At 40.2% G+C, this 15,900-nt stretch overlaps 1 protein-coding gene and 1 pseudogene across 19 annotated transcripts in view; one reads left to right on the forward strand and one right to left on the reverse strand.

The window, feature by feature from the left end:
• DST (dystonin) overlaps nucleotides 1-15,900 on the reverse strand; it is a 497,218-nt gene that overhangs the window by 413,284 nt on the left and 68,034 nt on the right. The gene's annotated exons all lie outside the window — the stretch shown is intronic.
• LOC107975175 (large ribosomal subunit protein uL22-like) lies at nucleotides 1,815-2,369 on the forward strand (annotated as a pseudogene).

Genomic DNA, 15,900 nt, shown 5'->3' on the forward strand with positions numbered 1-15,900 from the left:
AAATACAGAAATGTTAGGCTGATTCCCTCTCATCTAAAGTTTCACTTGACAAACAGGAGACAGAAGAGTAGGACGACCTGCTCAGGGGACAGAAGACAAAGCCAAAGGAGTCTCAGTGAAAAACACAAAAATAGAAACAGAAACAAATAAAGCCAGGGAAGCATGAACTAGGAAAACCAAAGAAAAATACCCTGAGATTGCAAGGACACTTGCCCATGTCAAGCTTGTGGCTGGACAGAGAAGAAAAAAAAAAAAAAACTTCATAACCACAAGCTGATTCTCATGTGCATTTTATGGCCCAAGTTCACACAATCTATGCAGTATGAAAAACTCTGAAACTGAGATTTTATTTTTATTTATTTTTTTGAGACAGGGAATCGCTCTGTCACCAAGGCTGAAGTGCAGTGGCACAATCTCAGCCTCAACCTCCCAGGCTGAAACGAGCCTCCCACCTCAGCCTCCCGAGTAGCCGAGACTACAGGCAGGCGCCATCATGCCCAGTTAATTTTTTTGATTTTTAGTAGAGACGATGTCTTGTTATGTGTCCAGGCTAGTCTTGAACTCCTGAGCTCAAGCGATCCACCTGCCTCGGCCTCCTAAAGTGCTGGGATTACAGGCATGAGCCACCCGCACCCAGCTGAGATTTTTTTTTTAGATTTCCCTGGCAAAACTAACAGAATATCCACTCTGGAGAAATGTACTTTCAATCCTAGCCTCTAAAATTACCACAGATAAAGTTCAGTCAAAAATGAGCTCGTGGTGAGACAGGACTAGCTGGATTTCCTAGGCCAACTAAGAATCCCTAAGCCTAGCTGGGAAGGTGACCACATGCAACTTAGCTCATACCCAACCAATCAGGTAGTAAAGAGAGCTCACTAAAATGCTAATTAGGCAAAAACAGGAGGTAAGGAAATAGCCAATCATCTATCGCCTGAGAGCACAAGGGGAGGGACAATGATCGGGATATAAACCCAGACACTCGAGCCAGCAAAGGCAACCTCCTTTGGGTTCCCTCCCATTTTATGGGAGCTCTATTTTCACTCTATTAAATCTTGCAACTGCAAAAAAAAAAAAAAAAAAAGAGCTCATGGTAAAAAAGTCACAAAGCAGCCAGGCACAGTGGCTCACGCCTGTAATCCCAGCATTTTGGGAGACCGAGGTGGGCAGATCACCTGAGGTCAGGCGTTCAAGATCAGCCTGGTCAATATGGTGAAACCCTGCCTCTACTAAAAATACAAAAATTTGCCGGGCATGGTGGCAGGCACCTGTAATCCCAGCTACTCGGGAGGCTGAGGCAGGAGAATCACTTGAACCCGGGAGGTAGAGGTTGCAGTGAGCCGAGATCATGCCATTACACTCCATCCTGGGCAACAAGAAAGTCACAAAGCATACAATGAAACAAGGCCCCACTGGTGAAACTATAGAAACAACAGACACAAATCCATAGGCAAAAACTTCAGGTATGTTAATTATCAGATATTACATATAAAATAAACATATTTTATATATTTAAATTAAGGGAAAAGAGTATCAAAAGTAGGAGTTAGGAATAAGAGACTGTCAAAAATACCAAGCAATGAAAATATAATAATATAAATTAAAATTCAGTGAACAAAGAATATGTATATATAAAGAACCCACTCAAATCAGTAAAAAACATACAAACAACCAAAGAAGAAAAATAGCAAATGAAATGGACATTTTGCAGAAGAGGAAACATATATGGCTAATAAACATACAAAAAGATATAAACATATGAAAAAATGTGTGGGGCTCTTCCTCTTCCCCTAAGTGGCCTGAGGTAATTTGTGAAAATGGTTCACTATTTACTTGACCCAGAGAACCCCACAAAGTCATGCAAATCAAGAGGTTCAAATCTTCGTGTTCACTTTAAGAACACTCGTGAAACTGCCCAGGACACCAAGGGTATGCATATACGAAAAGCCACGAAGTGTCTGAAAGATGTCACTTTACAGAAACTGTGTGTACCATTCCAACGTTACAATGCTGGAGTTGGCAGGTGTGGCCAGGCCAAGCAGTGAGGCCGGACACAAGGTCGGTGGCCCAAAAAGAGTGCTGAATTTTTGCTGCACATGCTTAAAAATGCAGAGAGTGATGCTGAACTTAAGGGCTTAGAGGTAGATTCTCTGGTCATTGAGCATATCCAAATGAACAAAGCACCTAAGACACGCTGCTGGACCTACAGAGCTCATGGTTGGATTAACCCATACATGAGCTCTCCCTGCCACATCGAGATGATCCTTACTGAAAAGGAACAAATTGTTCCTAAACCAGAAGAGGGGGTTGCCTAGAAGAAAAAGATATCCCAGAAGAAACTGAAGAAACAAAAACTTACAGCACAGGAGTAAATTCAGCGTTAAAATAAATACAATTAAAAGTAAAAAAAAAAAAAAAAAAGAAAAGAGGTGTGGCATCATTAACAATCAGGGTAAAGCAAATCAAGCCCACAATGAGGTTAACAGATTGCATGTATTCAACTGGAAAAAAAATTTAAGTCTAATATTACTATGTGTTGAAAAGAACATGGCTCCTCATGCTCGCTTAGACGTGGCTGAGGAAAGTATAAATGGGTGCAGGTATTTTGAAAAAGAGTTTGGCATTATCTCCTGAAGTTGAACTTTCATGTATATCCAGCGATTCTACTAAGAATTGATCCAGTAATTCCACTAAGCATATACACAAGAAAAACTGCACATGAACAGTAAGAGGCATGTACAAGAAAATGCATAGTGGCACTCATACAGTAAAGGCCTGAAAACAAATGTCCCACTCACAAGAGAGCAAATGAGCAAACTGTGGTATAGTCATACAAAAGTTGAAACAAATAAACTATAGTGAACAATATTATTAGCAATACTATTAGCAATAGCATATTAAGTGAAAAAAGTTAGTTTCAAATAATTACATAAAGTATGATAACATTTTTTATTAAGTTAAAAGTAACTAAAATTTTAAAATTTAAATTTTTTAAGCTAGGCGCAGTGGCTCATACCTGTAGTCACAGCTACTCAAGAGGATGAGGTGGAGGAATCACTTGAGCCCAGGAGTTTGAGGCTGCAGTGAGCTATGATGGCACCACTGCACTCTAGCCTGGGCAACAGAGTAAGACTCCACCTCTAAGAAAACAAATAAATAAAATAAAAAATTTAAACTTTTTAGGAATAAATAGACTAGCAATAAAACTCTGTGAACAGGGAAACAAGAGAATGATGAAATGTGTTTCAGAATGATGGTTATCTTGAGTAAGAACACTCAGGCCAATGGAAAAAGAGACCATATCATTAGACATAGGTTACTACCAAGATCTTAGCTTTTGTTTTGAGTGGGGGTGTATAGGTACTTATCAGATAGATAGAAAGATAGAGTAATTTAAAAATAAATAGGTATGGAAGTGCAGAATCTCTTCAATACACTGATTTCCCCCCCACCTTTTTTTTTTTGGATATATACCCAGCAGTGGGAACTACTATATGCTAGATCATATAGTAGTTCTATTTTTAGTTTTTTGAGGAACCTCCATATTTTGTTTTCCATAATGGCTGTACTAAACTTACATTTCTACCAATGAGCATTCTCCTTTCCCTGAATACCTGCTAGCATCTGTAATTTTCTTTTTGATAACAGACATTTTAACCAGGTTGCGATGATATCTCATTGTAGTTTTAATTTGCATTTCCTTGACAATTAGTGATGTTGAGCATCTTTTCATATACCTGTTCGTCATTTGTATGTCTTCTTTAGGGAAATATCTATTTAGATCTTTTGCCCATTTTTTAATCAGATTATTTGTCTTTTTGCTCTTGAGTTGTTTGAGTTCCTCACATATTCTGGTTATTAATCACTTGTCAGGTGAATAGCTGGCAAATATTTTTTTCCCATTCTGTGGGCTGTCTCTTCTCTTTGTTGATTATTTTCTCTGAAGCTTTTTGGCTTGATGTGATCCCACTTGTCAATTTGCTTTGGTTTCCTGTGCTTTTGAGGTCTTACTGAAGAAATCTTTGCCTAGACCAATGTACTGAGGCATTTCAATAGCAAGATATGAAATCAACCTAAGTGTCCATCAATGGATGAAATTATAAGGAAATTGTGAGATATATATATACACAAAGGAATATTATTCAGTCAAAAAGAAGAATGAAGTTCTGTCATTTACAGCAACATAGACGGAACTGGAAGGCATTATGTTAAGTGCAGTAAGCCAAGCACAAAGAGAAAAATATTGCCTGTTCTCACTCATGTTGGAGTTAAATAGTGGATCTCATGAAGATAGAGAATTGAAAGGTGTTTACCAGAAGCTGGGAAGGTTGGGCGGAGAGGGGAGATGAAGAGAGGTTGGTTAATGAGCACAAAAATACACTCAGAAGGAACAAGATCTAGTGTTTGACAGCAATATAGGATAGCTGTGGTTAATACTTTATTGTATAGCTCTAAATAGCTAGAAGAGGTTTGGAATGTCTCCCAGCACAAAGGAATGATAAATGTTTGAGGTGATGAATATCCCTATTGTGATCTGACCATTACACACTATACTTGTATCAAAGCACCACATGTAAGCCAGCTTCAGTGGTGCATAACTATAGTCCTACCACTTGGGAGACTGAGGTGGGAGGATCACTAGAACCTAGGAATACAAGGCTGTAGTATACTTTACACCTGTGAATAACCACTGCACTCCAGCCTGGGCAACACAGAGAGACCCTGTCTCTTAAAAAACACAAAACACAAAAACCATGTACCCCATAAATATGTACAACTATTAGTATCCATAAAAATTAAAAACAAAGTTGCCTCTGGTGGGTCACACCTGTAATCCCAACACTTTGGGAAGCCAGGGTGAGAGGATCACTTGAGCCCCGGAGTTCAAGGCTGCAGAGAGCTATGAGTGCACCACTTCTCTCCTGCCTGGGCATCACAGCGAGATCCCATCTCTTAAAAAAAATCAATAAATAAAACTTAAATTTATATAAATTAAATAAACAACTGAAAGTGGCACATGAGCCAATGGGTGTCATGAATTCACCATCTTACTTTCTTTTCATCCCTCTTATCACCACCTAAAACCACTGTCAATCATAACTACATTTGTAGTTCATTTAATAGCTCACAAAACTTGTCAAAAATATTATCTCATTTAATCCCTGCAACAATCTTATGAAATGTGCATTGCTATCATTCTCATTCTACATAAGGGAAAACTATGGCTAAAAGAGATAAGTGACTGTTCCAGTTTAAATCCAGTTCTTAAACTCCAAATTCAGCATTCTTTCCCACATGAGCCTGAAAAATATCTATCCGTTCTAATCGCTCCACATGCATCTCAAATCATGTGATATTTAAGAGATCTCGAAGAAATAATAAAATTAGCACCAAATCACCAAAAGTAGATGCCAAAACTAACACCCTTGAAAGGTGAGATTCCTCAGACTACTGGATCCCTTTCTCAGCCACCTAAACAAGGTCATATTAAAGGCCTGGTTATCTTTACTAATACCATCTTCAATCGCACACAAACACATAACCTTCTAACAACTCCTGACTGAGCTTCTATTTGGAACCTAAGCCACAGTTGTTTTTTGTTTTTTTGTTTGTTTTGAGATGGAGTCTCGCTCTGTCGCCCAGGCTGAAGTGCAGTGGCGCGATCTCCGCTCACTGCAAGCTCCGCCTCCCAGGTTCACCCCATTCTCCTGCCTCAGCCTCCTGAGTAGCTGGGACTACAGGCGCCCGCCACCACGCCCGGCTAATTTTTTTGTATTTTTAGTAGAGACGGGGTTTCACCATGTTAGCCAGGATGGTCTCCATCTCCTGACCTCGTGATCCGCCCGCCTCAGCCTCCCAAAGTGCTGGGATTACAGGCGTGAGCCACCATGCTCTGCCTGCCAGAGATGTTTTAAGATGCTCACAGGGCCCTGAGCCACTCTTTTACAGGTCCCATCACATTAGACATATACTCAGACACATTCAATACATTTTCCATTAAATGCTTGAAAGGGCTTTTATTATTTGAAAAATATATTTTGTTAAAAGTTATTTTTGTGTAATTTTAAATTTCACTTATGCACAATTATACAAAAGTTGAGTTGCAACTGGGCAGTTGAAATAATGACTAGTCATTTAATTAAAGATTGTTTTTAAAGTTAAGTTCCAAGCTTCTTATTTTGGAATCAATAACATGTATTTAGGTCCCAGTGATCTCAAAAAGCCTTTTAAGAGCTCATGGACCCTAAGGACAGACCGGAGTGTCTAAGGGACACACCATCGGGCCAGGAGCAAAGGCTACAGATTATTGGTGTCAATGGCAGAGGGCTGTCTGTGGCTACCCCTGGCTCCATCCCTAGAGCTGCTGGAATCTTAGCACAGGTGAACTTATCCACCACACCACTTCTCCCTACCATACTTGTATACTACCCCCAAATTCAAGCCCCATGGGCAACTCTTTTCTCAAAAACTATCATCCTTTTGCTACTCTGTAGCTGCTCCACTGCTGCCCGCCTAGTCAACTCTTTTCTAGGTGCCCTTTGAAACCTTCATTTAATTGTCAGGAAGCTCTAACTCCTCACAAAAGTGCCATCTCCACTGCTTGCCTTACCTTAATCATTCTACGTTGTATTTGTTAAGTGCCTGCTCTCTATACCTCTGCACCTCTCCAGCAGAGGCTTCTGCTTCTCCTGCATGTCTCATCGAAATCCCGGAGGGAAACATCATCCAATGCCGCTCTCTTCCTTTCCCTGAATTGTCACTGTCTGACCTCTGGTCACACTCCCTCATTTGCTGAGGACTTTGGAACCTGACTCATTGCTTCTTCTTCACTTTGAGTGTAGTCATCTGGGAAGATTTCCACATTCATGTGGATGGGCCAGCCAACACCTCAGCCACAAAAGTTCCTAGCCTCCTGAGTTCAAATAATCTTTATCTTCTCTCTTCTTCTCCCAGCATGCCATGGCCCCATTCTGGATGATGACATCACCTGGTACTGAACCAACTCTGAGACCTCTCATTGTAATCCAAAAATGTGACCTCCAATTTTTGGCTCTCCAGCTCTCTCACTCCTCTTCAAGCTAATCCAGACCTCTAATGCTCTGTTCCTGGACTGCCGTTAAGATTTCCTGTTCTTCCTCATCAAGCCTCATGATGCATCATTTCAAGCATTCTCTTGACATCAATATCCCAGCTGCCTCCTTTAGAGCTATCAAGTCCACCCTCTATCTTGGATCAGTTGAAACATTCACCTTAACTCCCAATTCTAAATGGCTGAAATGTGCTTTGAAAACACTACTCAATGAAGCAGCTTAATCCCTCGACAAATGTCCAACCATCTAACATCAACTGGGTTCTCAGCACTGTTTTTCTTTAACAACTTCTAGCTATCCCCAAATGTATCCATTTCTACTCTTACCCTCACCTGCACTCTGTCCAGGCCCAGGAAAGGCCCCCTTTCATCTCCCTAAAATATCTCAAATGTCTCCCATCTTATGAAAGACCTTTCTGAATCCTATATCCTCCCCAGCTTACTGCCTAAATTCCTGTCTCTTCTTAGGCAAACTCCTTTAAAGGGTAATTTATAAAGGTTCTTTCCATGTCTGTATCTCCTAGTCATTTTTTCCCCATTCATTTTTAAATTGACTTGTATTTGTATCAAAGTAAAATGTGCCTATAAGAAGCAAATAATGCTAAAAAACATTTGGCCTAAAAGGCTCTTACCTAGATACCTGGCTCTGATCAAATGTCACCTTATCAAAGAATGTTCCCTGACTGTGCAATGTAAACCCATCATCCCACCCCAACACTATCTTCCCCCTTACCTGAAGCATTTTTCTTCATACCATTTACCACCTCCTAGCATAATATAAATTTAGTTATTTGGCCGGGCTCAGTGACTCACGCCTGTAATCCCAGCACTTTGTGGGGGCCGAGGTGGGCAGATTACTTGAGGTCAGGAGTTCAAGACAAGCCTGACCAACATGGTGAAACCCTGTCTCTACTAAAAAATACAAAAAATTAGCTGGGCATGGTGGCAGGCACCTGTAATCCCAGCTACCTGGGAGGCAGAGGCAGGAGAATCACTTGAACCCAGGAGGCGGAGGTTGCAGTGAGCAAAGATTGTGCCGCTGTACTCCAGCCTGGGTGACAGAGTGAGACTCCATCTGAAAATAAATACATAAATAAATTTAGTTATTTGTTTTTATTTTTATGGGATCTGTGGCACAGAGCAAACAATAAATATGTGTGGAATTAATGAAAATCTATTCTAACAGGATATCAAATTGGAACATTTTTAATTAGTTTCAACTGATATCCCACAGGCTGGGAACAACACAATAAATGCCACTATCCCCCAGTCCTAAAGGAAAGTGTTGGAACAGTGCAACTCAAAATATGCCCATGGACAAATACCAGTCTGAGAACTGTTTTTATTGGTTTGCTATAAGATAAACACAGAAATTGGAAGTATTTAGAGACTTTTAGAATAATTTGACATTGCTTTGGAAGTACAACTGGTCAACAGACTTGTCTTGTTGAACAGACTGTTTCAGGTGCTGTTGAACTCACATAATACATCACCAGTGTGATGTGAACTGAAGACCAGTCATGCAATAAAGGGCCAGGTATAGACCTGTAATGAATTGGAAGTTAAAAAAAAAAAATCTTTCCCACAAATGTACGCAATGCCCTGTGCTAAACCATCTGTGACAACCACGTTAGGACAGTGTGACACAGATTAGAGCAACATGAGCCCATCACCACTCTAAGAGGGTAGACAAAGCCAGAAACCAAGAGGAGAGATTGTTTTGTAGAAAGCTATTTATGTCTTGAGCATTTCCTCCTAGAAGAGAGGTTGGTGTGCATATCCTATGCCTTAAACCAAGGGAGAGGGCTTCAAGGAGACACCTTGAAGGGTAAAACATGTCTCCCCTGGAGTTTAAGGAACATGTGACTAGAATATGACTCTCACCAAAAGACTAAAGGTGAAGACTGTGGCTGGAATAAAAGGCATGCTTGGCACTGAGCTGCCCCTCCGTGGCACGTGCTTTTGGGAGATCTGTCATGGACCCAGGGACAGAGGGAGCTAGTTTAAGCTCCTATTCAAAGGGATCCTATCCAAGAGGAATTTGTGGATGGAAGGAGGGACCAAACAGATGGGGTGAAGCATCAGAAGCTCAGAGGACCAAGGCAGGAATACACAAGCAAAGAAAAATCTTTTCCCAGATGAAAGGAAATACAACACATTCAGAGGACACAAACTGCCAGGTCATAACTATAAGGGCTGTGCAAAACTACGCCCTTGTCCCCTAAACCCCTCTCTCCTTGGCCAATCCTAGAGCAGTCAAAAACAACAACAGGAGAAAATGAGGAGAGAAGAGAGGGAAAAAACCAACCACGTCCTTTGCCACTGCAGCCTGAATCTCTGTCAAGCTGAGAGAAGGCAAAAAATATTAACGTTGAATACGAAGTTGTAATAATTCATGAGGCTAGATTAGAGTTATATTATTATTAGACGAAGCAAAAATCTTTAATGCTTAACAGTGACCCAAGGGCTTTCCATTATCTAAGAATCACCAGTAAAGTTGTGGCACCTGCCTTGAGTTTTTCCTTAGGAGTAGAGAGTGAGTTAAATGGTAATTAGTGAGAAAGAATAAATTTGATTTCTCTTTGCACTCGAATCAATAAATAGATTATACACAAAAAAATGTGGTCCCCTGGCTCTTCCCGCCTTCTCAGACACAACCACTTTCAACTTTCTACGTATCTTACTGCATTTATCTTAATAGTTCCGGCCAGGCGCGGTGGCTCATGCCTGTAATCCCAGCACTTTGGGAGGCCAAGGCAGGTGGATCACGAGGTCAGGAGATCGAGACCATCCTGGCTAACACGGTGAAACCCCCGTCTCTACTAAAAAATACAAAAAAATTAGCCAGGCGCGGTGGCAGGCGCCTGTAGTCCCAGCTACTCAGGAGGCTGGGGCAGGAGAATGGCAGGAACCCGGGAGGTGGAGTTTGCAGTGAGCAGAGATCACGCCACTGCACTCCAGCCTGGGAGACAGAGCGAGACTTCGTCTCGGAAAAAAAAAAAAAAAAGTTCCAAGTAACACGCATATAGTGGTATGTCTAGGTTTATTAATTATAGTTATTATCTATTCAGTCCCTATTAAGATAGATAAAGAATTATACCTTTCTTACAGAATTTTTGCATACATCCATATTCAGTGATATTATGGTTAATTCCATCTTATATCATTCACTCCTTAATTAAGTAGTGTACCATGATTAAATTTTCTTGCTTCCTCAAATCTATAAATAGATTAATCCACACAATAACACTATAAAGTTATGACCCCCATTCTAAACTGGAGGAACCTGAGCCACAGAGAAATTAAGTAACTCACTTGCCCAAAGGCACTGAGCTGGTAAGTGCTGAAACCAGAATTTAAACTCACATTAGGCTGTATAGTTCCAGAATGCACACTCTTAGCCCCTCCATGATAGTGCTTATGTTTGCTAAAAGGTTTAAGTCATAGCTCAAGCAAAATTAAACTGGGCCTAGCCCATTACTAAAGTAGGTGCTATTGTAGCATATGATAAAGACATTTTTAAAATTTCTATTCCCACAACGAACAGGTAACTTTCAAAAGAGTCTCCAGAAAGGTACTTTGGATATGTAACATACAACCCAACTTGTTAAATCATCACAATAACTGAAGGTATGATTTTCCTTTTATCCATTCTTCACCCTGACTTCTCACCTTACAATTTTCTCTTAGCTACTAAAGTCTAGAGATTCATTATTAAAAATATATTGAAATCTTACAATTCTCTGGTGCTAAGGTTTAGAACACAAAATACAGTCTCTTTCCTCTAAAATGATGTAATTCTTCTCATTACTAAAGTCAGAATAAGAGATAGAACTACAATGAAGAAATTACTTCGGAGAAACCATTTTAGTATGTTTCTTAGAAAGCAGTATATTAGGCCAGGCGCAGTGGCCCATGCCTGTAATCCCAGCACTTTGGGAAGCCAAGGCAGGCAGATTGCTTGAGGTCAGGAGTTCGAGACCAGACTGGCCAACATGGTAAAACCCTGTCTCTACTAAAAATATAAAAATTAGCCGGGCGTGGTACACACACCTGTTATCCCAGCTACTTGGGAGCCTGAGGCAGGAGAATTGCATGAACCCAGGAGGCGGAGGTTGCAGTGAGCCAAGATCACACCACTGCACTCCAGCCTGGATGACAGAGTGAGACTCCGTCTCGAAAAAAAAAAAAAAGAAAGCAGTGCTGTTCTGTTTTTCAACTTATCTGGTTCCATAATTAGTGAAAGAGATATTTTAAAACATTGATTAATGAAATACTTAATATAGTCCCTAGTAATATAAAATACTGTCTTTCTTTCTTTTCTTTTCTTTTTTTTTTTTGTGAGACAGAGTCTTTGCTCTGTTGCCAGGCTAGAGTGCAGCGGCACAATCTCGGCTCACTGAAAGCTCCGCCTCCTGGGTTCATGCCATTCTCCTGGCTCAGCCTCCCGAGTAGCTGGGACTACAGTCGCCCACCACCACGCCCGGCTAATTTTTTGTATTTTTTTAGTAGAGACGGGGTTTCACCGTGTTAGCCAGGATGGTCTCGATCTCCTGACCTCATGATCCACCCGCCTCGGTCTCCCTAAGTGCTGGGATTACAGGCATGAGCCACCACGCCCAGCATAAAATACCATCTTTCTCAAAGTTATATATACCTAAAGAAATAAGGCCAGGCACGGTGGCTCACATCTGTAATCCCAGCACTTTGGGAGGCCGATGGGGGCAGATCACGAGGTCAGGATTTCAAGACCAACCTGGCCAACATAGTGAAACCGCATCTCTACTAAAAATACAAAAATTAGCCGGGCGTGGTGAGACATGCCTGTAGTCCCAGCTACTCAAGAGGCTGAGGCAAGAGAATCACTTGAACCCGGGAGACAGAGGTTGCAGTGAGCCAAGACCACGCCATTACACTCCGGCCTGGGTGACAGAGTGAGACTCATCTCAAAAAACAACAACAACAAAGAAATAAAAGAACAAGTGAAGAAAATTAGAATATAAAACAAGTAACTGATAAAAGAATCAGACAATGCCTGACATCCAACTGACTGATCTTCCCACCCCATTTCCCATCTTCAAACTCAAAAGTTTATTTTTATGTTTTCAAAAAACCCAAATTTTTAAGAGCAAGCCATAGGCCACAGAATTCTAAAACTCTCCAACCATATTCAGCCTTTTACTCCTAAAAACAGGAAATAGTACAACTCAAAAGATCAACAATCTGAAAATTTAATCCAAGTGATTTCTTTATTGGTAAAAAAAAATCACAATTTCTATAATTTGCCATCAGTGGAAGAATTCAAGCCTGACTAACTCATTCACATTTTATTAAATGGGTGGCTAATATTTAATTTCATAGAGACCAAAAAAAGCACCAAACAAAGGGAGAGGGCAGCGCGTGCACAAGAAACTTGGCTAATGATTTTTCAGACACCTCTCAGTTAAAACTCCAAAAGCTGAATGAACACAGAAATCCACTTTAAAGTATATGTTCAGGTCGAATGTATAATTTTTGCCCTTCTGAACTCCTGGGACAAACGTTTATGCTCAATAATGTTTAACCTTCTTGAAATGCAGAGGAGAAAAGGCTCAAAGCAATATGTCAGAACTGATTATCATAGTTCAAGAGAAATGGTTGTTCTGATGGCCAAGAAAAATAGGCTCATTTTCAACATGAATGCTGGCCACTTAAAAATAATTATTTTTCTGTGGCTGCAAATTATGAAAATTAGTAGCATGAAAGCACATGTCCTGTAAGGACCCCATTGCTTCTGAAAGATATCCACATCCAGCTATCCAGTTTTGGAGAAAGTAAATGGGTTATTTTTATTGTGTTTGGCAAAGTAGCTAAAAATTATACTCCATTCTCAATTAACAATGCCTATTTGTAATAGGGCTAATATATAAATAAAATTCACCGATAATTCTAAAGCATCCTAACTAATGATAGTTTCAAACTTTCTTAATTAAGCTATGAACAGAGTTAGAAATGTATAAATCACTGGCTTGCCTCCCTATTTAGCAACAGAAAATTAAAAGTATAAGCAGCAAAATGAAAGCAAATAATCTACCACTGAAAAGCTATCTCCTGAGCAGAGAGTCACATAATGGCATGTAATGTCAATATTAAAGATTAACTCAAATCGATTAAGCAACTCAATATCTTGCATTTTAGCCATCATCAAAATTTCATGAGCTCTGTGAAAAGATATATGTGTAATTTGCTGGAATAAAATCATACTAAAATGGAAGAATTCTACTTACTAAGAAAAAATTGTTAGACCAGCTATCATTTAAATTTCAGCAAGACAAAAGTCAAGCAATGTGATAGCATGTTGCTTTTTTCTTTTCCCCCCCAAGACAGAGTCTCGCTCTGTCACCCAGGCTGGAATGAGGTGGCACGATCTCAGCTCACTGCAACCTCTGCCTGCCAGGTTCAAGCTGATCCTCCTGCCTCAACCTCCCAAGTAGCTGGAATTACAGGTGCGTGCCACCACACCCAGCTGATTTTTATATTTTTAGTAGAGATGGGGTTTCACCATGTTGGCCAGGCTGGTCTCAAACTCCTGACCTCAGGTGATCCACCCACCTTGGCCTCCCAAAGTGCTGGGATTACAGGTGTGAGCCACCACGCCCGGCCCATGTTGCCTTTAAGGTCAGTTTTGTTTCAATGATGATTCTAGTCTCAGATCAATTAATCAGCAAAGAACAAAAACAGTAGTCTTGGGGGAAAAAAATCAGTTCTAGATTTTAAAACAGAAGAATATGCCTATATAATTCCTTGTCTATTTTATATTATTTGTTTAAGTTTTAAATAATAAGCACATTTTATACACCATTCACTAATATGGTCTGTCAAATGTTCTAAGTAAAAAGACAACAAATAAGCAAATAGTTCTTGGTTAAAAGAAAACAAGAAGTAAAAAGAAATCAGGAGATGGCCATAAGAACAATTTCCCACCTTCTGCCTTTCTAAAAACCTTTTAATAATAAATATCTAAAATCTCAAAATGTTATTAACAAAAATTTAGGCTTACTCTACGGAAAACAAAAGTGTTGATGATGCAAACTTCAAGTAAAGGTTTGCTTCTTTCTCTAATGTCTTAAACCTTTCATTATGGAAAATTTTATGCTTATACAACAAAGGAAAACTATAGAGAACTGCCATTTACACGCCCAGCTTGAACAATCACCATCTCCTGGTCAGTGCTATTTCAACTATACCCCTATCCACATTTTCTCCCCTACCCCACCAGATGATTTTAAAGCCAATATGAGGGATTTTATTTCATTATTAAATATTTTAGTATGCATCTCTAAAAGATAATAATTATTTTTAATAAAATAAAAATATCATTATCAATCTAAAATATTTTTATAAGTTTCTTAATATCATTAAATATCCAAGCCTGGGCAACAAAGCAAGACCATGTTTCTTCAAAAAAATTAAAAAATTAGCCAGGCTTGGTGGCACACACCTGTAGTCTCACCTTCTCAGGAGACAGAGGCAGGAGGATTACCTGAGTTCAGGAGGTTGACGATGCAGTGAGCTGTGATTGTGCCACTGCACTCGAGCCTGGGTGGCAGAGTGAGAACTTATCTCAAAAAAAAAAAAATTCATTGTTCAAATTTCCCCCACTTTCTCTTTTTTTTATATTCGGTTTATTCACCCAAATAAGGCATACATGTTACATTTGGTTGGTAGGTCTTTTAAGTCTCTTTTCTTGTATAGACTATCACTCCCACATTTTTTCTTATAATTTGTCAAAGAAATTAGGGGTATTTGTTCTAGAGTTTCCCACACCTCAACTTAGCTAAATCCTAAATGTATCTTCACTATCTTCACCTTATAATTTTAACATATTCCTCTGTCACCTGTATTGTATGTAAATCTATAATTAGAACTAGCAGTTTGATCTGATTTAGGTTCAATTTTTAGCAAGAATACTTTGTAAGTATTTTTGTATACTTTCATCAGGAGACGCATATGTGTGGTTGTCTCTCATGTATTAGCAGTCATTGATGATCAGTGTCTAGGTTCGTTATTTTATTAGGGCTTGCAAGATGGTAAAATTGTAATTTCATCATTCCTTCTTCCTTCAACAGCAGTAGGAGCCTCTCCAAGTTTACTCCTGGTGCTGACATGATCCCAGTAGTCTTTGATGCTTCCTTGCTTTCGAGTTTGACAAGATGTGCCAAGCTCACTTTTTTTTTTTTTTTTGAGATGGAGTCTCACTCTGTTGCCCAGGCTGGAGTGCAATGGCGCGATCTAGGCTCAATGCAAGCCCCGCCTCCCAGGTTCACACCATTCTCCTGCCTCAGCCTCCCGAGTAGCTGAGACTACAGGCACGCGCCACCACGCCAGGCTAATTTTTTTTGTATATTTAGTAGAGACGGGGTTTCACCATGTTAGCCAGGATGGTCTCGATCTCCTGACCTCATGATCTGCCCACCTCGGCCTCCCAAAGTGCTGGGATTACAGGCGTGAGCCACCGTGCCTGGCTGCGAAGCTCATTCTATATTTTCTGTTTCAGGTCTGGAATCAGCCATTTATCCAACAAGTTTGTGATTGATGGTTTCTATGAGTGTCCTGGCTGCAACCCTTCCACCTGGCCAATGGACTCACATACAGGCTACTGTGAGGGTTGGCTGCTAATGGCTCATAGCCGCCCTCTCCTTCAAGGACTCCCCTAACCTAAAGCTTCCTCACACCCCCAGCCCTAGCAGCCCATAACCAATGACTGACTGAGGTGAAGGACAAAAGGCTTGGCTTCAAGTTGAGACTAACTCTGCGTACAATTCATGTGCCAG

The sequence above is a fragment of the Pan troglodytes genome, chromosome 5 (assembly GCF_028858775.2).
Source record: "Pan troglodytes isolate AG18354 chromosome 5, NHGRI_mPanTro3-v2.0_pri, whole genome shotgun sequence".
Classification (NCBI taxonomy): Eukaryota; Metazoa; Chordata; class Mammalia; order Primates; family Hominidae; genus Pan; species Pan troglodytes.